Source organism: Callospermophilus lateralis, unplaced genomic scaffold, assembly GCF_048772815.1.
Source record: "Callospermophilus lateralis isolate mCalLat2 unplaced genomic scaffold, mCalLat2.hap1 Scaffold_52, whole genome shotgun sequence".
NCBI classification, from domain to species: Eukaryota; Metazoa; Chordata; class Mammalia; order Rodentia; family Sciuridae; genus Callospermophilus; species Callospermophilus lateralis.
This window is the reverse complement of record NW_027514454.1, coordinates 1,703,154-1,726,992: the sequence shown is the minus strand read 5'-3', so window position 1 is coordinate 1,726,992 and position 23,839 is coordinate 1,703,154. Positions and strand designations below refer to the sequence as shown.

Genomic DNA, 23,839 nt, shown 5'->3' with positions numbered 1-23,839 from the left:
ATCATCCAACAAACAAAAGTTCTTATTTTATATCTTTCATATGACTCGTTAGACAATTGCAATTGTGAAACTAAGAACATCTAAAAGTATAAATGAAAGTAGAGTCTACCATGGGATGATATTTAACTTCAAAAGTAAAAATAAACACAAATGTGTAGAGTAAAATTGTATTGACAATGTGTAAATCAGAACTGATGGACATTTATTTTAACATACACATCCATTGCTTTCCTCCCAAAAGATAAAAGTAACAAAAGAGGAAATTAGCAAAAAAAGAAACAGAAAGAACTATTTCAGCAAGTGAACATACTGATTTAATTGGCTAAGAAGTCCAAATGCTAATGCTTCTAATAATCAGCCACTCCTTTTGTGTTTTGGTAACACATATCCTCATACAGTGTATATCAAATGGAATTTTTTGATTCACATCTGACATTTCAAAGTTTCCATTTTTGAATTCCCCTAGTCTTAAGTAAGAATCACAACGTTTTATTTGTTTGGTAAGTATAACTTTTTCCCCAACATCAAGGACTCCATGATGCAAAATGTCATTTTGCCAATCTTCTGTCCCAGTATTCACTTTAATTTTTTTGATTATAGTTGGATTTTCAAAAACAATAAGAAAGATATCTCCTGTTGAAGTTGGTTTTCCCCAAAAGTACTCATCAACAATACTGTAAGCTTTGCTTGCTTCATAATTTTCAAACACATTCATGTTGGTGTACAGACTTGCAGGGGGGTTATCAGGAATGTCAAATGAGTCCTATTCAAAATCATCATCCTTCAGCTTATTCTCAGTTCCTTTATATGAGGAATAATAACCCATGTGCTGAAAGAGAGATGGTTTAAACCGGATCACATTTTTCTGAGCCAACAAACCTCTAAAATGAGTCAACAGCCAATCACAAGGCATTTCTTGATAAAACATTAATAAAAAATGTGCCAAACATGGGAGATCATGAGAATGATAAAGTTTACCAATGTAGCCAAGCTTAGAGAACTCAAGAGTTACCCAGTAAGTTCCTTCTAAGGATGCAATGACTTTCTTGATGGCAGTTAAGAAATTTTTGGAACATCGGACATCATCTTCAAGCATTACATAATAATATGAAGTATTGGCACAAAAAATTAAGCAAAAAAGCATAATCTACATTTTGCTTGGAACAAAATTTGACTCTATCTTCTGGATCATTGTAATTTCTTTTAAGACCATCCAAGATTGGGTAATATTCTTCAGGAGCATGTATAACCATTAATCTTCCTGCAATGATATGATGGGCAAACTTTTGTGTAATATCCTGGACCATGACATCACGCCAGGATGAATTAAAGTCCGCCAGATGAACTACTACTGAAATTTCCTTCACCTCTTCATAGCTGGATTGCTCAAAAATTGACTTGATTGTCTCAAGTAAATAGTTGCCTTTTTTTCGTTTCCCTGATGAAAGTCCAATGGTAAGATACCCTAAACAAAAGAATTCAGAAGGAAGACAATGTGAAAAGGGTTCTGAATAACAGAAAAAAAAGGAGAAAATATTTGCCTATAGTATTTCTTTGAAATTTTCCACTGAAAATAAATGCATCTTAAGAATAATGATATATGGGCCCTACAGTTTTGATCACTTGTTTATGAAATTCAGAAGAAAGGTTTAAAGTGTTCTAAAGCTTACTGTTCTCATATATGCCCATTAGAGAAGAGAGAAATGTTTACCTAATATACAAATTATATTTTCAAAAATCTACAAAAAGGAAAGAGAATTCACAATTGAGACTCATAAAGTAGTCTCAAGTAGAAAAGAAAAATAAGAGCAACACATTATTTTAATTGTCTTTAAATTTTTCACAGGGCATGTCACATATTTTCACTTTGATCATTTTCCTACACTAGAAGAATTCATAAGTAAACTTCACAATGTTATTTTGAAATTTACATAGAAGGTTAATTAGAAAATAGGCAATATCGTTGATATATTTGAAAAACTTATCAACGTTCAACTGTATGGCACGTGGTTCCAGGACGTGAACATTATTGTTTTCTTAAATTTGAGACACAAATTATAAAAATTTTGATTAAATAAAGTTATTCAGACATTTAAAATCTAGAAGTAGAGACAGGATATTTTTAGGGATTAAAAAAAAAAAAAACTCCAAGAAAAGACAGTTCACCACTAAGAAGTGTTACATGTCTTTCTATTGAAACATTTTCACTTTTTAAAGAATTCATTCTCACATAACTCAGTGAATAAAATTTTTGAACTACCATTTAGAAAATGAGGAAATGTTAATATGCACCAAAATTATTGATTTCACATAGACACCTACATGATATAATTTGTATAATATTTAAAAAAAAAACTCTTCTAGGTTAGACCTTTCATATTAGTCTATTATATAAGTTGAGACTTACACACTTTGTGTAATTACGTGGGCTTAAAACTCTGGCTTCTACTGAAACACATATATGTCACACGATACCATTATTAAACTTTAAGTCACCACATTTCATTAAGATCCAATACTAGCCAACACTTATGAAAGCTTTTGTACATCAGAGGCAAGAGTCTATGCACTTTTAACTTCATTATGCATCTTCAGTGTTTACAGCAGTCTTTTGGGACAGGATAGTTATTGCCATCATTCTGCTTTACATAAAGGAAAGCAGGACCTGTGTGATGAGGCAGCTCATTCAAACTGTACTTACACTTAGTAAGTGTTGTGATGTCAGGATTCAACTGCCCCTCTCTTATGCTCTGTTATATTGCCTTTTTAGTACAAAGCAGGTGGTATTTGTGCAAACAGTCATTAGTAAATTAAACCGGAAAAGGGGAGTTGGTAAAGCTTAGACAGAGGTGGTGTGACACCTGGGGATAAAAGAATCATGGCAGTCTTGGGCAGTTAAATGAAAGCCGAAGAAGACTAGACATTTGAACTGGAGAATTGAAAAGAAAAGAGATCTAAATTAAACCTAAATTAACTTACCAATTTCTTCAAGTTGATTATCTCAAACTCCCTTGCATAAAAAAGTTCTTAAAAGGGAAACAAAACTTTTTGTGGTCTCCATATAATCTCTTAAAATGTCATGATGTCTCTGTGTTTCATTGATTTTAAATTTGTATTTTTTCATACCAAAACATTTAAATAGTAAGTTGATGGTGTCTTATAATTAAAATTGATAATGCTGGGGCTAGAGTTGTGGCTCAGCAGTAGAGTGCTCACTGAGCATGTGCAAAGTGCTGGGTTTGATCTTCAACACCACATAAAAGTAAATAAATAAAATAAAGGTATTGTGTCTGACTACAACTAACTAACTAACTAAATATATATACATATATATGTATGTATGTATATATATATATATATATATATATATATATATATATATATATATGTAATTGATAATGCTTATGTTTACAGGGTCCATTAATCAGATACATTAATGGGACACCATCAGATAAGGTACTTTTTATAAATGATGATGTCTTGGAATCTATGAAATATAGTATACAATTTCTTAATTTCAAATATTTTTTCTCATGTTACAGAGGGATGAAAAGTTTACTCTAAGAATTCATGTCTACATAAAACCTGAGAATGTGACCTTATTGGGAAAAAGATATGTGCAGAAATTATTAGTTATAAATCTTAAGATGAAATAAATCTCACATTTAGGGGTATGCCCTGAATTCAGTAAATCGTATCATTATAAGAAGAGGAGAGGATACAGAGAGAATAAAGGAAGGAGGTCAATGATAATGGAGGCAGGAATTATCATTGCCACAAGTAATATAATGCCAGCAGCCACCACAAGATGGAAGAACCTAAGAAGGATTTGAGAAATAATTCAAAATGTCACACACAGAATTCATTAGCACTGGGAAACATGATGCAAGAGATGATAATCAGGTCGTTCAGACCCAGAGTGGCAAACTTTTGACTCCATAAAAACAATAAATAGCCACAGTGAAAACCTTTTCTTTCTTTTTTTTTTTTTAATAATTTCTGAGCTGCACTGTTTATTTTGCTGCTTGAAACCTAAGTGACAGTATGCCACTATAATTATGGGGTTTTATCTAAACCTTTACTACACTGCAGGTACAGAAATATACGGACACATTTTTGGAGAATTGACATTTTGCAAAATGCAGCAAACATTTTCATTTATACATGAGAAAAGGAAGTGTTCAAAAGGGTATGCATTTCAAGTTATTGCAGGTTATTTGTGAGAGAATTTCTGCAGGTAAAACATGTTTAAATTTAACCAACAGTAGCGTGTCAGTGTATTTAAAATCATGACAAAAATCTTCTCTCTGGTCATGTTGCCCATGACAAATTACTATGATGTTGTATGTTTAGGGCAAGATGTCAATACAGCATAAATCCCATGGTATTTTGGTTTTCTTCTGGAGATTAAAGCTGTTTTTCTTGGGATAAATGCAGCAGCAAAACACAAACCAGTTGATCAAAAAAGCACTTCTGCCATAACTCCAATAATTTTCAGGACACATCAACCGACAGTAGTTTTGCCATTCCCAGTTCTTTTAAGGATTACATCTCTGCACTGTTGCCTTAAGTACGTCTGTAAAAGCTTGTTCTCTGTTAAGCCAGTTTACTGACTACAGCCTGGTTGAGAGAATTTAGTTGGTTGGTCCATTTATCTAGTGCAGTATATCGTGCTCCACCCCTCTTCTGATGATCCAGTTCAAGAAGTTGGTTGACTTGATCAATTCGGCCATGAATAGTGTTATCCAATATGCACTGCACCAGCAAGCTTTCCACATCAGCTACATCTATGTTTAACTCCTTAGAAATAAAAGGAATATGTATTCTTGAGTAAGGCTTAATTAATTTTATGAGCACTTGTGTTCTGATGTTTCGTAAAAGCTCTTCAATATGTTCTCTTATGAAAGGATCATCCATGATGTTGCTGTGATTTGTTTTCAGAATCTTTTCAAATTCAGTGATGTCATTATTCTGATAGGCACTTACTAAATTCGTCATTGCTAGAATTTCTGGATCATTTTTGTAAGGCTTGGCCTCCTGTGAGTCAAATGGATTTATACCCGATTTCATTAGCATGTTTGCTAAGACCAAATATTTTAAGCAAGTAGTTCGTCTGGGACTTCCCGATTCATCATAATTCTTGAAGGCTTCAAAAAAATCAGTGTGTGCCTTTTCAAATTCACCTTCTCTCAAGTGCATTTTACCACCACATTCTCTGATAACTCCCATGATCAGTGGATGAGGGATGGCAGACTTGATGTGAAGTGACTGTTCATAGAGTGCTTTAAGTTTTTTGTTATTTTTCTGTGCTGTGTACATTTGAATTTCCAAAGCATAAATTTCTAATAAGTGTGTACCTTTTTTCAGGTCATCTTCTCCATCATCAGTCTGGCATGACTGATGTAACTGACGTAAAATCTTTTGAAGCTTTCCATATTCCTCTCGTTCTAAATATAATTTCCCAAGCTTTGTGTTTGTTTTAAACCACAGTCTATCATTCTTAGCATCTTTCAAAGCTTCCAGTGTTGTTTCATAGAATTCCTGCAGTAAATCCATCTGTTTAGAAGTGGATATATAATCAAGAATAGAATTAATGGATTTTTCAAAATAATTTCTTGTGACTGCACTCCGAATATAGGTCAATAGTTGTTTATATCTATTCATCATTTCTGGAAAGTTTGTCAACTTGAAGTTAATCTTAATCATTTGTTTCAGTGCTTTAAATCCCCACTCTCCCTTTTCACCTTCAAGTTCCAAAACCTTTTGGAAGCTGCTTAATGCTGCTTTGGGGTCATCTTCTTTTAACGCTTTGGAATTATAGTATTGATTTTCCAAATCCACATTTGGCTCAGAGTTACTATCTTCAGAGTATTCCCCTACTCCAGCTTTCTCTTTCAAGAACTGAAAAAGTAGTTCAACTTTTTTTTTTCAGCTATCCTTGCTCTGAATTCTTCACTGTACCCCTACTTTTGACCAAAACTGACCCCGGACAAAAGTATTTAAGCTGTTTCCAGGAAGGTAGCAAGCAGCGTTTCGCGTTCGGGGCTGGGCCAGTATCGCCCCCGCCAGTTTTCAGATCTTCTCCGGGTTTTTCGCACCTGCTCAGGTCAGTGTGAAGAAGGGCTCGGAATGCTGGGCCCCAAAGCGGAAAGGTAGGGCCTAGACCGCTGCGCTGTCCCCGAGGCGGCTCGCACGGTGGAGGAGGTAGGAGGCATCGAGAACCGAGAACCGGACGCCGGGGCCGGGGCGTCGGTGTAAACCAAGAAGGCGTTTGGACTAGTAGCGTAAAGGCTTGGGACCCCCTACTCGGCCTCCTTTACCCTCCCCTCCCCCATGCTGGAGCCCTTTTCTTTCTTATATGGAATGTATAACATCAGTGACTAATTAACAATCGAAATGTTGTGTTGTTATTGTCAACCAATGTAACAATAACCATCAATGGGGGCTATAACCTCCTCCTTCGTTCTTTTTCATCATTAATATCCCACACCCTTCTCATGCCACTTTAAGTGAACACTTATTTTAGATGGCTATAATTTGTCCGCCTCCCCAGGTGATCATCCTCATATTGATCGTCCTCAAAAATTTCTTTGTTTTTATACACATGAACCTCAGCTGGTAGGTTCATGTAGGTTGATAAGCCATGTAGGTTGGTAGATTTTTCCTTAGAGTGGGCAGAGGGACTGTGGGTCTTCCAGTAAACTGATTTCAACTTCCAGCCTCCAGAACCATGAAATAACAATTTTTTTTTTTTTTTTAGCTACTCAGTTCGTGGTTTAAAAGGCAATTCAAACTGGTGGCAAGTCATAAAACTAAACTATGAGAATTTGAAAATAGAACAACACAGAAATAGTTAAGTTTTAAAGTTAACTTTAAAAATTTAAAGTAAGTCATCTTTTCCTTGTGTCATATACCATCCTGTATCAGACTGCCAAAAAGTTCACATTAAAATTAGACACAATTTTTTCATTATTAGTGGAATTTGGTCAGTGACAAAATTGCAAGTTGTGATACACTGAAGTTCTTATCAAAATATATATTGAATTAATAAATCTCAAACATCTATTGCTATACAAATGAGACATTATTTTTCACAAAGTATTTCATGTATCCTTTAATTTAAAAGTCTAAGGATACTTACATTTTCTTTGTAAAGGTGTGGCAGCTAGGTAGCGATAGGTGACATTTATGGCCCCTGAGAAATTAGATAAATCCTTGAAAGTATGAACATAGCGCTCTGAGTTTAGTTGATGTGTGGATGTTTCCCTTATGAGCTGGTTGTCACTCTCCTAAATGTCAAGGAAGAGGCAAGAAAAATAAATAATACAGAGGGTCATGTATTAAATTTTCTTCTTACACCATGAAGATATGGGTACTATCAACAACATAGAACATTAGATAAATCTCAATCACTGGACTCAGAGGCTGAAGACCACCATCACTCTACTGATTTCCTACTACAGCCTTTGTTTCAGTTTCTCTCTCCTCTATTCCATTCTTTATATTACAGTTCATTTGCTTCTCTATAGTGTACACAAAAATAATGGTATTCTCTTGATAAGCAAGTATCTACATGAAAATTCCCAGTGCCGGGTTGGGGTTGGAGCTCAGTGGTAGAGCACTTGCCTTGCATGTGTGAGGCCCTGGGTTCAGTCCCCAGTACCACATAAGAATTAAAAAATAAAAATAAAGATATTGTATCCATCTACAACTAAAAAATATTTTTTAAAAAGGAAAGAAAATTCCAAGTACCTTTATGTTAGAATTCAAAATTTTTATAATAATCCCCAATCTAAAAATTCAATGGTAATCTATTTTAGTTTCATCTGAGGCCAGTTACCACAGAGTTTCCATATTTGAGCCATAATAAATCGACTTTTTCTTGTCTCCTATATCATCCTGTAAAATATTCTTTCTTAAACAATCTCAAATTAAAGACCACATATAATGCCTATGATTGTAAAACTTTAGGAATAATTAGGAAGATGCAAACATAGACACAACCAATGGATTTTGCATAATTTATTAAGTAAGTAGTTTTAATAAGTTACTTATATGGCCGCTGTAATTAAAAGATGTTGAGAACAGCCCACTGAAGTCCTCATGATATAGTAGTGTGTTTTAATTTTTTTAAATTTTTTCAATTGTCTTTAAGTAACCTCAATAAGAACACATTTTTACCAAGTCAAGAATTTGTGTTCAAACCTTATACTAGTCTTATGATAGTTTTGCTTGTGTGTATGGGAGGGCACATGTGTTTGTTTTTTTGTGTGTGTGTGGTATTCTGTAAGTATACTTTTTCAATATTTAAGATCATTTTTACACATGATAGTGGACTAAATTTTATTAAATCTTCAGAAAGTCTTATGAAAGTGTATGAAAATATTGACTTTCAGTTTAAAATATGTCTTGTTATCCATTAATTGCCTCCATTTCTTTGGTATGAGTTCAATGGCAAATATTGATTATTTAACTCATAGTTGATCAGTCTTTATTGATTAAACATTATTAGCAAAACAATGACTTGTTTGGCTTGGGTATATGGTTTATTAATATATGTTTTGGGGCAACCTAATTAAGGAGAATTTTTTATGGTAAGGTGTGTCATTTTATGGGTCTATTTCTAATATTCAGTACAGGATGTAAGGCCAATTATGTGTAAGTCATCAAGCAGAGAAAGTCGATGCATTAAATAACTTCAGTCTTGATATTACCTGTCTGTGGTCAATAAAACTTTAATTAAACCTCTGTTCTAAAAGATTGGACAAGATTCAAATACAAGTTTTACCTTGATGAGAACATTCAATACTTTGTCTCAAACTGAAATGTGAAAAAGATGATTAGCTCACATTTTAAGTCTGGCCAGACTGGACTTTTCTTGGAATAAAAATTAAAGAGAATAAAGTATGACTAGAGAGTTAAAAGGTCTTTTTATATGGACCTTATTAAATCAATATTAATTCTAAATATATTCTCTGCATATCCAATTATGTTGTGAATCTACATTTGGCCTTTAATACTGCATTTTTATATCTTATATTGCCTTGATAATTTGGATAAAGAAAACACTTGATCTTTAAAAGATTTATAATGGATTTGCCATCTACAAAAGCTTTAGACTTCCAAAATACCTGAAATTAAACCTTACGTGCTAAATATATCAATTCAACATCCATTGATCTATGATCATTTTAAGTTATTTACACATAAATATTTTCACATATCCATAAGCAAACCTATGAAAATCCTTAGACGAAAATAAACAAAATTAAAAGTGGCCAAGAAGTATCTATGGACTCAGTTTAGTATGAACTGCTTTAATAGCAATGTAACAGTGTATATAATCAATAGAGTGTAGAAGAAATTTCTATAAAAATCACAGTAGTCACAGTACCGAATTCACATCATCATTTTGTTCTTATGAGATGTTACATTCTAAAGAAACTGCAGGATTTAATATCTCTTTAAGAATTCTGTCCTGAAAGTGTAAAAATCTCAGCCTTTTCTCTGATAAGATGGAATACATTCATTTTGATTGAAGGACATAACAGAATATAAAATGCAATGGAACTGATATGAAAGTACTTAATTAAATTCTCAAGTACAACCTTCTTTACACTTTTCAGCATAAATAAATAATGCACCTTTCACCTGAGTCAGCCTTGTTGGTTGCTTCCAGAGGCATCTAACTGAACAGCCAGGCTGTCCCTGGATACCTTCTTTCTGTAGTTACTATGCTATAGTGTGTTTCTCAGTAATAAGACAAAGTTTTATGACAATCATTTTCTGGATGGTTATGAAATTCAATGGACTAGCTACAGACTAAATATATACCCTAGTGGCTACTTTGAAGATGCTCACAGCCAAGAGGCTAAGTTGATTGGGCATGCAGCTTCTCTTCTACTTAGCTTCTACTTGTCTCTTCCACTGAGCTCAGCTTCCTTTCCCACTGAAAGTCATATGTCTCTAATACATAAGCTAATATACTAAACTGTTAATATTCCTACGATTTCAGTCCACAGCTGGATTTTCTAGCAAAAAGAGCAGAGTATAATGTGCTGAGTAACTCCAGCAACCTTACTACTTCTAACTCTTCATTTGATTCCTCTGAATTGCAAGAATTATTTTCCAGCAATAAAAGGAGACCATAATAATAATAATAATAATAATAAAAAGATCTCCTAAAATTTATGGTTAGGAAATGGTATAATTACAGAATCATGAGGTCAAGGCTAGCATTTTAAAAATGAAACTCAGATGAAAAAGTCAAAAGAAAGAAGTATTAAAAAAGAACCACAGTATAATTTTGAAAGTAGTCAGATTTCCATAGATATTATACATTTTCAGAAGACTATCTTAAATGAAATTTAATATTAGTGATTGGATGTTTCAAATATTTATTAAGCGAGCTCAAAATGAAATTTACTTAGAAATCATATGATAAACTAAAAAAATTAAATAACAAAAATGTTATCATTGAATTTATAATAAGGAGGGGTGCTGATATTTAAAGATCACAATTAATTCATTGTTCATTGTTTCTGACTTAACATAAATATTTAAAAATTATCTTTCTGTTTTGTTTTTGATAATCATTTTCAAATCTGAGAAATATATCTCTTCTTTGCACATGGATTAATTTGTAAATATAACTAAATACATACTCAATATAGTCAAAGAAATTGCATTGAAAAAGTACTCTAGTAGAAGAGTTATTTCCATAAATCTTATTTTTCACATTGGCAGGCTAGAATCAATGTTTACAGTAGACTGTAAAAATTCACAAAACAGGGCAATAGCATTTGATTTTTATTATTGATAAATATTATATTATTATTTCTTACATGAAATTATGAGTTTATAGAGATTCTGTTACAAAAAGTGGTATATGTTCCATATTACTGGTCTTATGGAGATGTCAAAATGAAAGATAAGAAATGCACTTGAAATTCTCTTATAAACATAAAAAGTCATTAAATATAGTAAACTCCAATCAATAGCATGTTCTTGATTTATAAAATTTGATATACTTTTAACAGTAGGCAAAAATGCAATTAATTTTCATTAAAAAACTGAATCATTATTAGGAGACTCTTTAGTTAATTTATCATCTTAAATTCTATCAAGAAAATATAGCTAGATCACATGAACTTTATTATATTCTCATAAACTTGAGTCAGGTTAAAAAAATTCCCAAATTCACATAACTAGAAAGTTTATTCAATTTTCTATGCTTGTATAAATGATGTCTAGTCAAATTTTTTCAATCTCTGGTGATTTCCACTATATTGTCAATTGATCATGGATAGTTGAATGAAGAGTCTAAAAAATCAGGATCTTTGCTTGATGACAAAAAAATCTGGCCAAATGTCAAGAGCTAGGATTCTGGCAGAATTTCATTATAAAAAATACAGAGTTAAAGGAAATGAGATGTTTTACAGAGAACCTACTAAAAGAATCTGTACTAAGATTTTATGGTGGATTCATAAGATATAGTATACTATCTGGCAAAGAGTACATAATTAATGAATCATGCTCAATACAATAAGACATTTTATTGGGAATGCTTTTTATGATTATTGTTATAATCTTTCTTGCTACAATACTATTTAGTCCCTGTGAGTGCAAAGGACTTGATTTTCTGAAATATGCAAATAGTAATAACAAAATAAAAATTAGGGCAGATATCTTAGGCTTAGTTGAAAAAAATTGAATAAACAACAATGTTCATATTATTATCAAAAGATATGAAATTATGTGACATTTATAACCATAAGTAAAATAAGAAAAATACAAACTAATTTCTCACTATTAGCCAGAATAAACTCTCTATTTTATATATTTTGCATAAAACAAATTGGTATATTCTTATATACTGACTTTTATTATATATTTTTAACCACTGAATAATTTCCACATAATACGTTCATCACTTGAGATCTTTATATATATAATGGTGGCCATTTAGAGCTATTCAAAATCCAAAAGTAACAAAAATATTATAACAAAATATTACACAAACAAAATAGCACAATTAGATACTATTTTTATCTAGACAATAAAATTTCAATAAGAAAAGTAGAGAAAGTAAGGAATAATACTTGTGAAGCAAACTTTATTTTATATATTTCAAATTATAGTCCTTATTAACTCAGCATAATAATGATAAATAATTCCTTTGTAATTAGATAGACATTTGAAACACAATATATACAGTATTAAATAGATTAATGCAACATAAGTTAAAACAAGTATAATATTGAAAAATTATGATTTATAGAAAAAAAATCTCTAGGTAGTAAATATATATATTATAATTTTGCTTAAGCTAAGTCTACCTGTCCAGCAGAGGATTCAATTTAGCTTACAATTATGCCAATTTAGCTTGACATATGCTTTATTTCGAACAAAAAATAATCAACCTCTATAACTTACCAGAACATAGCTATCTTCAATGTACAAATTCATAAATAGGAGGAAAATGACAAGAACTCCCAAGAATGACACTGTAGAACGTTTTCGCAAGCATCTCATTTTATCCAGTATTTGAAAAGTCTGTTTCATCTGATAAAATTTAAACATTCTCTCCTATAGAAAAGAGGCACAGATTACTAACATTTACTTTTGGATATAAATATTGCATATATATATATATATATATATATATATATATATATATATAATATATATAAAAATACATACACATGTATATTTATTTATTTCATATCTGTATGAAATAAAGTCTTTACAGAGTCTCACTCTTCACATATTTGAACTAAAGTTTCATTTAAAGTTTTATGCATAGTGCTGACATATACCATTATATGGATTATATATTGTGACACAGATACCTTAAGGTCAGTGCACTGATTTATATTTATGTAGAATAATTCAAAATGAAAAAAAATCTTAAAATTATTGATTGAAAAATGAATTTTGGCAGTAATAATGTTAGATAAAACAGGCCCTTCAATGAGAAACAAAACAAAAAATAAAAGAGAGAAAAACATGTCAATTGTTATCAATGAGGTATAGAATTAAGGTAAAATCTAACTCCTAACTTACATTGTAATGAAAATGGAAGAAATCATAAATATGGGTCTCAGAGTAAGAGGCACTAAAAATTCTCAGTGGGAATCTGAACAAAGAGAACCACAAGTTAGGGACAGGTCCATATACGTATTGAGAACTTCTGAGTTAAAATTTTTGTGTTTTTCAAAAGTTTCTCCTTAAATAATTATAAATCCTGGAATAGGATATCTACCTTGCTTTGTTTGATCTAACTGGCAGGTTGACTATTTGGAATAATTCATGGACTTTACAAAAGCAAAATGAGATTACAAAACTATTGGAAAGCTAATATTTTTTTTGCATTTCATTCCTAAATTTTGTGATAGACTATAAAAATTATTCATTAGATTATTGACTGTGGATTTTAAAAGAACAAACACATCTGGAAGGATCTACAGACTAGTGGAAGTACATTTAAGCAACATACAATATTTGTATTTTTGATGGTGTACAATATTATAATACAATGCATGTATACAACATGGAATGATCCTGTCATGTCAGCAGAATTGTATTTTGTCTAAAATCAACAGAAAGATAATCTGTAAATGGTGCTATGTGGCTATGTAGTCTATCTGGGTTCATTTTTAAGATGAAGTACTTATGTATAAGAAGGACTTCAGGAAAAAAAAGAGGCCAGATCCTAGATCCTTAGATCTAAACCTAGAAGACAACAGGCAAATAACATCTCTTTGATGAACTGATCAAGAAAGAATTTATGAATTTCTTATAAAGTAAAAAATATTAGGAATTGGAATAAAGGCTTAACGAACATGAAGAATGGAATTCTGAAAAGGAAATGTTATATGTATTAACCATTCCTTTCCTTCATTTGTATTTTTCTCAAGGGTTACTTCTTTTACGTTGTGTGTGTGTGTGTGTGTGTGTGTGTGTGTGTGTGTGTGTGTATGTGGGGAGAGAGAGAGAGAGAGAGAGAGAGAGAGAGAGAGAGAGAAGAAAAGTGAGAGAGAAAGACAAGGGGGGAGAGAGATGTGTACAGATATATACACAAGCACACAAAAAATATGAGTAATTGAGTGATAGATGATATTCCAGTCTCAGAAGTATTAAAAATGATGCTTTGTGGGGAGAGTCTTCATTTTTGTCCCCCAGAATGCAAAATACAACAAAACAACAACAAATCTCAAAGATGTAATTCTAGATTACAAAGAAAAATTCCTAAAGTGCTTAGAGAATCATGGCAGCCACTTAATAGCCCTATACTCCAAAATCAGCTTACAGCAACATAAAGCACATCTAAACCTTCCATAGTCACACTCTCAGGATAACTAGAAGACAGTAGCATGAGCTTCAATTCATATAAAAGCAAAAATATTAACACCCAGGACAAGCAGAATGGGATTAGAAGCCCAAAAAGCAAGAAAAACATCAGAAGACAGACCAAAATATGTATCACACATTAAACAAACCACACTGGATTACATCATAGTAAAAAAAAAATCAAGGAAGCTAATAAGCATATCTAAACCCTTCCTTTAGGTCATCTTTTAGTTGTGCCACAAAGCAAGGATGCTCTTAGGGGAGGTGGAATGTATCTTGAGGACATAGAAAACAAATGTGAAGACACTTCCATTGAGAAAATTTGGGAACAATGATGATTAAAAATATGACTATGATTGATAGTAAAATACTGATAAATATAAATTCATGATGAAATGGTGATAATGCTAAAAAGAGAAATGAAAAATAGGAAACTGAATTTGCCACAGTGAAGGTAATATCTGCCCGTCTTCTGACCTTCAAAATTGGAAATTAAAAATATTAATGTTCTACCCTGCATTTCTAAGAGAACAATGTTTATCCCTAATGATGGTGGATATTTTCAAATATTGACCAATGATCAACACAGGGCATTATACCTGAAAGAAAGGAAAGCAAACACATAAGCAAGCTGCTTGATTTCTCTAGTGTAGTGCAAGGAGGCAGTTTCCAAAAGGTAGGTTAGGGAGAGTAATCCAAACAGAAGCCAGAGATCCTGCTGACTTGAGACAGAGATGAGTTTAGGGAGAGAATGGTATTTAGAATGTGAAGGGCAGAATATTTAGTGGGAGGAACTTAAATAAAAGAGGCAGAATTCTGCAGCAGGCCTCTTTATCCTCAACACTGTCATGTGTGTGGTGAAATTACATAAGGCTAGAGACAGAACCATGAAAAAGCAGCAGGCCTCAGAAGTTCTTGAAGCCTAAAAAGGGTTGGCAATAATATGGTTAACCTATCAGCCAAGTTCACTAGCTGCACAGATCTGAGGAATAGAGGGACATTAAGAATAGTCCAGATGCTTATCATTCTAATATTGGGGCGGAATTAGTTGTTTCAGGACTATTCTAACATATGCTTAAAAGCTAACATCAGGGCTGGGGATGTAGCTCAGTTGGTAGAGTGCTTGCCTTGCATGCACAAGGTCCTGGGTTCAATCCCCAGCACCACAGAGGGAAAAAAAGCTAGCATCAGATGATCCAGTAAGACTCAGTCCATGTCACTAGAAAGTATAGTACTGTTGCCAGCCTGGTGGTGCACACCTGTAACTCCAGTGACTGAGAAGGCTGAGGTAGGAGGATCCTAAGTTTGAGGTCAGCAACCAAACAGGTCCCTGTCTCAAAATTTAAAAAATGAAAAAATAAAAATGAACTGGGCATGTAGCTTAGTGGTAAAACTCCTCTGGGTTCAATCCTCAGTACAAAAATAAAAAACAAACAAACAAACAAAAATTACAGCACTCTTTACACTATATAAAATCATTGGAACTTAAGAATATAAATTCAAAATATTTAGAATTCACCCAGGGGTTGTAAATTACCAGGTATGTAAAGGACAATATATATAATCCATAGCTACAATAAAACCATTAAAAAAAATCAACAAATGACAGAATTAAAATTAAATGGTAGAATTAAAATTAAAAGAAGATAGTATTAAAACTATTATCATTATCATGTCCTTAATCCCCTAGGAGTAAGATGTAGTAAAACAAAAATTGTAGAATCATGAGCCATCCATGGGCTGTGTGTGTGAACTATGCACATAGTAGCCATGTGAGGGGACAGGCCTGGCGATGGCTGGGCTGTGTGATGCAAGTGTGCCTTCTCTTTAGCTCTGCCTGTGATCCCACACAGCACCTGAGATGGGTGTGACTTGCCAAGATGTCAATCAATCTGCTGACCACAAGACATTAGGAAGCAGGACTTCACCCTTGAAACTTTATCCCCTGCCTTATTTGGTGAAGAACATTCTATCTAAACTCCTTTGTGAGTTCCCATATAAAAATAAAGAGATTCTGGGTGCAGGCTCTCTTTTCCAGAGCTCTTTCCTGTGTGAAAGCTGACCCTTAAAGTCACTGAGCTGTCCCTCCCTAGGTATAAAAATTACTTCTGTGCCCTGTGCTTTTTCGCTGCTTTCTTAGCTTAATGTCAGAGCCAGCTCTTTTAAATCCAGTTTATCTCATCAGTGTGGGTTGTTGGCAAGAATTGAGAAATGAAGGATATTAAAAACTTGAGCTTATTAAATGAAAAACACATAATATCTAAAAAGCCAATATACTTGCTAGTATTAAGTACAAATAAGGAAGAGCGGGTGTAAAGATGAATTATTGAAGATACAGTGGTGGAAATAAGACAAAATTAAGCAAAGAGAGAGAGAGGAAAAAAAATCCCATCAAAGAGCTCCAAAATTCCTGATCCACAAAACCAATGAGACAATAAATGTTTTCAGCCACTCAAGTTTTAAAGTAGTTTCTTAGGCAATAATAGATAACTTTATATGGCTGTCTATGGCAAATTTGCTTTAAGTATAAAGATGCCAGGTAAGTTAATAATAGAGGAAAAGAAAAAGATAAAGTATGCAAGCATTAATCAAACAAAGCCGGAGTGAGATATTAATAACATCAACAGTAAACATTTAATAATAGATGAAGGCATCAATTGTCAAAAAGACCATAACTATCCTAAACGTGCAAGAACCAAACATGAGTTTCAGAATAAATGAAGCAAAAATTGTTAAGTGAAAGGAGAAATACACTCAAATTTGATTGAGAGATTTCAGTATTTAACCCTCAGTAACTGACTGAATATTAGTAAATAGAATATCAGTAACTATAGATGATACCTACAACACTGTCAAATAAATTGATCAAATTGACCTTCATAGAACATTCTACCCAGCAAGAGCAGAATACAAATTCTTTTCAGATGCATGGAGAACATCAGTCAAGACAGAACAGTTTGGGCCATAAAGACATGGCGTTGAAATTGTATACAAAATATGTTCACTGACAACCAAGAGAAGTTTATTAGAAAGATGCAGACAAATTCCAAGTTCTTGAAAAGTAAACAACACACTATTGAACATCCCACATGTCCAAGAATATTTCAAAGAAGATATTAGAAAAATATATTGAATCAAATAAAATTGAAACACATAACATAAAATGTATGCAAGGCAGGCAGCAAAAGGCTTGAAGAGAAATTTATAACATTAAATGCTTTCATAGAGAAGAAGAAATGTCTAAGGTAACTTTTCTGGCTTACCAGAATTTCTCATTTCTCAAGAAATGTGAAAAACAAGTGCAAACTAATCCCAATGTAAGCTTTCGAAAAAGGAAATTAGGCCAAAGGTAAGCAGAAAAGAAGATAAAATTTAAAGTCAAAGACTAAGACAAGAGACAATAAAACTAGAGGAATCAATTACTAATATCAGGAATAAAACAATTATCATCAAAAATTCTACAGATATCAAACAATACAGGAGTATTTTGAAAAATAAAAATGGTAGCATAGGTAATATCCTTGAAATACAGATATCATCAGAGTTCATTGAAGAAATATAATAATCCTATATCTATTCAATAAATTGTAATTGTAGTAAAAAAACACCTCCAAAACTCCATGTCCATAAGGTTTCATGAGTAAATTCTCCCATATATTTTTAAGGAAAAACAATGATACAAATATTACACAAAATCTTACAGATAATAGAAGAGGAATAAATAATTCCTTCTCTATGGATCTAACAAAGCATTTTTATTTTATGATATTTTAGGTCATTTTATGAATAATTTATTCAAATAGAAAATGATAGTGAAAACTTTATTAGAAATATTAGTAAGAATTTAAAGATAGCTAACACAAACATTATTGAAATTTTCCAGTCGGTTCTTGTTTACCATTTCCCTGGATTCTTCTTACACTTATTATACTCAACACAATAAGAATTTGATGGCTCTTAATTTTGTTGAAGAGAAGACAACCTTATCTGACTCATAATTGCTATACGTTTCATTATTAGGTTTGGATACAGTAAGTTCATTTTTATATCATCTACTTCCCTCCAGTCCTTTTTGTTTACATACCTGCTGCAGCATTGTGTGCTAACAATCTTATCAAGCAAATTTTGGTGCATAAAAGATGAATGAATACTGTTCCATATCTTTTAGCAAAATAGGGAAGTTAGATTCTTTTCACAGAACAGTGAGATGAATTTTTCCCTGCTAAATGATATTATAAGTGAAAATATTTTATTTTTTTTCTTAAACATATATTGTTCACTCAACTGTTAATCTAAGATATTGTTATACTGATGCATTTTCATTATTTTTTTAGAGTGCTGCTATCTCTTTGTGTTAAAGGTTTTCTTTTTAGCCAACTTTAGTCAGATGTCTCTATCCCTACTAGCTTCATTCTTTGTCATGTCTGCCAGGGGTAAGTTTAGCAAGAATCTTGTCTAGTCAGTTTATCCAAAATGCCCCCATCCCTGCCTCCATATCTGATGGTAATCACTATTTAATTAAGTTCATCATCCACCATCAGCCTCCAGGCATTATCTGATCATTCCAGCCTGTCTTCAGAATTTGTTAGGTTCCTTTATCAATTGCCTTTTTAGTCATCTTCCATCCATTGATTCAATCCTGATCCTGATCCTTGGTGATAAATTCATACTTTCCCTTGTTATGTTCAGACTCTCTCAGAAGCCACAATGGAAGTTGAAATTCTAAAGTCCAAGTGACAGAGGGGCTAGAGTAGAAAGGAAAAGGTTCTGGCAGAATAGAGGAATGGGGCAGTGAGGGGCTTGAACAAATTAATATCAAATGATTTAAAGGAGCTGAAGGGAAGTTTAGAAAGGTTAAATGGAGAAATGGAAGTACCAGGAGTTATGTTCAGAGTTTTTCTCCTGGACCGCAAAATCCCAAGCCCTTGAATAGTGTACCCTAACATATTGAAATTCATGGCAACTATCATAAATACTGTTTTCTTAAACAATTTTGGTGCTGTGACTTAAATAGGATCTGTCATTGGATCCCTGGACTTCTCACACAGGACCCCAAGTACAAACTTTAGATCCTTTACCTTTACTCCTGGCTGATTGATGGGGGATCCATTGATGGTTTCAACTTCTGAGCCAGTTCTTCTTCCGATGACTGTCTGTTAAGGAACAGTAAAGAACAGATTTTGATTCTTAAGATTCAGAGTATTCTATATGAGCTATGTTAGAGCCACAGACAAAACAGGTTGTTATACTGCTGGGGTTCTCAGTTATAAGAAGTTGGGTTGGAGTCCATTAGTTTGAAAAGTACCTGCTGGGTTGGAAGTTTGTCTTCCTGGCTCTTTTCTTTGAAGTGGCAAGTTGCTTCCTCATTTCCCAGCCTAGAAAATTGCCCATCTCTCTATGGGGTCTCTCTGTTCTCTCTATTTGATCTTCTTTCTCCTGTGGTAACTTCTCAGTCAACTAAAACCCCTTTCTCAAACCCCTGCTGACTACATACTCCACCGACTCTGTTCACTCCTTTCTTCTCGAAATGATTTTTCTGAGGATAAAGGGGAACTTCAGCTGTTCTTGGGGAACAGAAAGTCTCCCCAAACTGGATCCTCTAAGCTCTCCTCCTTCTTACTGCCTCTTCTACTTCTTCCTCATTTTAACTCCTTTAATTTACCTTCAGTTCCTTGAATTATTTGATACTTTTCTCTTCAAACCTCTTTTTCCTCCATTCCTCTGTCCTGCCAGAACTTTTTTCTTCTTATTTCAGGCCTTAATCACTTGAACTTTAGAATTTCTATTCCCATTGTGCCTCTGAGAGACTCAAGGACCCTTGAAAGCAATTGTATGAGGCTGAGAAAGAAAAATAAAGATAATTGAAAATTAAATAAATATTTAATCCAGATATAGTCATATCCTCCCAAAGATAACCTATCTGGGCAAAGAAGGTCTTAGTTCTCCTCCACAAAAATTGGTACAAAGCTTTTACCCTCATATAGAGGAAGTAATCTTAATTTGTTACAGCTCTTAGACAAACAAATTGGGTAAAATATAATGTGAGCAATGAGAAGAGTTTATTATGGTATTGTCTGACTCAAGGCTAAATTTTATAACAAAATTTGGAAATTTTCTGTTTACAATTGTCTTTACAATTGTATGGCTCCCCCAGCTTCTGTGGCTTGTAGCTGAATCTTTGCAGGCTCTGCTTCTGGTACCATCTGTCTATTACATTACACACATGATATATATATATAGATAGATAGATGGTATTACCAAGTTACTGTATAAAATCCCATAAAGGATTACTGTTCCAATTGGCTAAAGATAGATGAGGGCTTATTTAAGCTAAATATTTCAAGAACTCCTAGACATATAGAAACTAACTCAAATGCTTTTCAAGTTCAATGAGTCAACAATATCTTTGGTAATTAAGACTATTTTAATGTTGTTAGTTTAATCAAAGGAGCCATGCTTTTTGTGTTATCAGCATAACATGAACATTTCTTTTACTTAAGTTTACTTGTTGAATAAGTTGATATTATGTCTATTAGATGTTCATGATTATAAAAATTATAAAATCAAACTTACAAGATGCAGTAAAAAAGAATTGTTTGATGTCAGTGATTTATGTAAAAAATAAGTATATCAAGGACATCAATAAAACCCAAACAAATTGTTTACCTTTTCAGCTTTTGCTTTTGGAATCCTTGATAACACGCTTGTAATTTTAAAACAGTTAACAGGGAAATAACTTGAGATAATGGATAGCTTTGTTTGATGTTTGATGTTTGCTGAAAAACAGCTTCCAAAATCTTTTTGGTAATTTGCATTTTAAAAGTTATGCTAAGCTAAATTAAGCAACAGATATTCATTAAATATCTAGACTATTTTAAGCAAGAGAAGTTATTGAAACATCCATTTAAAAGTTTAAATTTATATAGTTTTGGCCTCTTCTTTTTACAGAGAGATTAAAAGTGTTTGGGTCTGTTCATAAACATGTTATTTTTGACACATGAAAAAATTATAGTATAAGGGAGAATAACTTAATCAGAAATAGAGAAATAGTATATTCATAAAATTTGCTAGTGTGCTGAAGAATGGTAATGAAAAAAACCCAATTCACAATCAACTACTCCCTAATTTGCTGTTAAAATAAAAATTACTAATGGCTAAAAATTATGTTCAAATCAAGCAATGAAAACTACTAGAAGTAATAAAGATAAAAATCCTTTTTTGTAGAGTGTGCAAGAAAAGTTCAAAATATACAATAAAGAAAAGTACACAAGGAATATAGAATGTATTTTTGTTAAGGGAAAAAGAGAATAAACTATTTCTAAAATAAAATGGGTGTTTCAGAATGAGAAAAAGGAAAACAGTAGGACAAAGAAAATGGCTAAAGAAGTTACAAGAAGTTTGCAGAAAAATAATTTTATTTGTGGTCAACTAGGTAAAATTGACTGAATTTGCCCATAATGTTGTTATTTCTTATTTTATTTCTTCTTTTAAGAATCACAATACTGTATTAATGCAAAACTAGAATTTGTTTTAGGGGTTGTTTTTCTCTATGCAAAAATGAAAAGGTTTTCTTGAATTATCATCCTGTTGTTATAAATTTTTTTCCCTAGTACCTAGAATTGAACCCAGGGGTGCTTTACCACTGACCTACATCCTCAGCATCCCCAGCCCTCTTTCTTTTCATTTTGTATTCTGAGACAGTATCTCGCCAAGTTGTTTAGGGCCTTGCTTAAATTGCTGAGGCTGGCCCTGAACTTGTGATCCTTCTGCCTCAATTGCTGAGCTTACAGGTTTGTGCTATAGGCCAGGCAATCTTTCTCTTAAGAAAAATTTGTAGAAGTTTTTCTTTACCTTTTAAGTAATCTTCCTAAGACAATAGAATTTGGGGTCCCCTAGAATAACTTCCTTTACATTAATGTTTTTCATATCCTTGATTCCTTAAGAGAACTGAAATTTTTCACTTCTAAAAGCACAAAAATATTTTATACTTTTGACAACATTCCCTTCTCAAATCAAGTCTTAAATAAAATCTTATTCTCAAACTGATCTTGAGCCTTCCCAGAAGGTCAGGGAAAAATCAAAGGATTGTTATTTCATAGTATGAAAGAACATTAAATTTTTTTTTTTTTTTTTTTGGTTTGCGTTGCATAAGAAAACACTGCCAAATAAAAAGAGATACTTTTGAAAATTTCCTAGGTAACATTTGTATAAATATTATTACAAAAGAAATTTAGAAACTGTATGAAATTCCAAGTAATGTGTCAATATCCTGGATGTCTACTATATATCCTGTTGTAATGTCACCAGTCATAATTTCAATTATTATTTAGTGTTGTATGTAAACAAGTGAATAAATTTGTTAAGCAAATTCCTTTATTGATTATATTATAATGATAATTTTAAGGCTTGGTCATTCAGATATAGTTATTGTTTGACTCTTTTCCTTCTCAAAAAATATTTTCAATTTGTTACAGGCCAGAATGCTTCATGATGGCCTTGTGATTAACTTTAAGACCATACCCCTGAACTGAGTAAGGATTTCCAGAACCAAATAGAGAAACCTATCGGTTTGTAAAATTACTAAATAAGTGGAAAAAGATTTACTTGGGACTGTGGTTTAGTTTGAAACTTAACTGGTTCTTTAATGTTGTATTTTCTGAATTTAAGGAACTCCTTTCCTTGTACTTATAACAATTAGTAGATTATACTTTTGTGAATATAAATGAAATAGCCTTTCTCACTGACTGATCCCTCTACAAGGGAAAATAGTAAGCATTCTTACTTTCATGACAATATGGCTATTTGTATAAGTTCAATAGAAATCTTTTCTCCTTATAACAGGATAAAATTGGAAATAATGATTATATTTTTGAGGCTTTGATTATGATGTCATATTTGAGAATGATTTGCATAGGACTTGATATAAAGAATGAAAGTTGACTTCATGGGGCCAAATTTTACAAGGTTCTCTTGGAAAGATTGGCCAATAAGAGGCATAGATTTTCCCCAGCCTTATAGGTGAGTAAGGAAATTCTCTGCTGTGCAAGTTGGGAACCCTACGATATTTTGGGGAACCTAAGAAGAGAGTTACTGCAAATTAAATCTGATGGTAAGTTTTTGATTTGTCCTCCTAGCTTCAAAAGCTATGTGTTTATTTTAATTAGAGAATTATAGTTATACATAGTAGTTGTGTTCATCCCTACAAAATCCTATGTGTGTGGAATTTCATTTCAATACCTGTCCTCTCCTCTGACCCTCTCCATTCTCTTTCCTTTACTGATGTTTCTTTTGCTCATGTATTATTTTTGATTGGGACTTTCTGCTCATACATAAAGGTGAAATTCTCTGTGATATATTTATTTTTGCACATAGAATGATTTTTTTTAAATTACAAATTTCCTCTTTCTCATCCATCCTTCCTCCCTCTCAACCTTCTTCTAGTCTAGAAACCATTCACTTGGCGTCCCTATTAAATAAAAAACTGTGT

At 32.6% G+C, this 23,839-nt stretch overlaps 1 non-coding gene and 2 pseudogenes across 1 annotated transcript; 1 reads left to right on the top strand and 2 right to left on the bottom strand.

The window, feature by feature from the left end:
* Nucleotides 1-322: 322 nt before the first annotated feature.
* Nucleotides 323-19,481, bottom strand: LOC143388089 (alpha-1,3-mannosyl-glycoprotein 4-beta-N-acetylglucosaminyltransferase C-like; annotated as a pseudogene).
* On the bottom strand, nucleotides 4,053-5,806 carry LOC143390234 (COP9 signalosome complex subunit 2 pseudogene; annotated as a pseudogene).
* Nucleotides 15,448-15,521, top strand: Trnaa-ugc (transfer RNA alanine (anticodon UGC)). Its single transcript has one exon. It is a non-coding gene; the product is annotated as a tRNA-Ala (tRNA).
* Nucleotides 19,482-23,839: the final 4,358 nt, after the last annotated feature.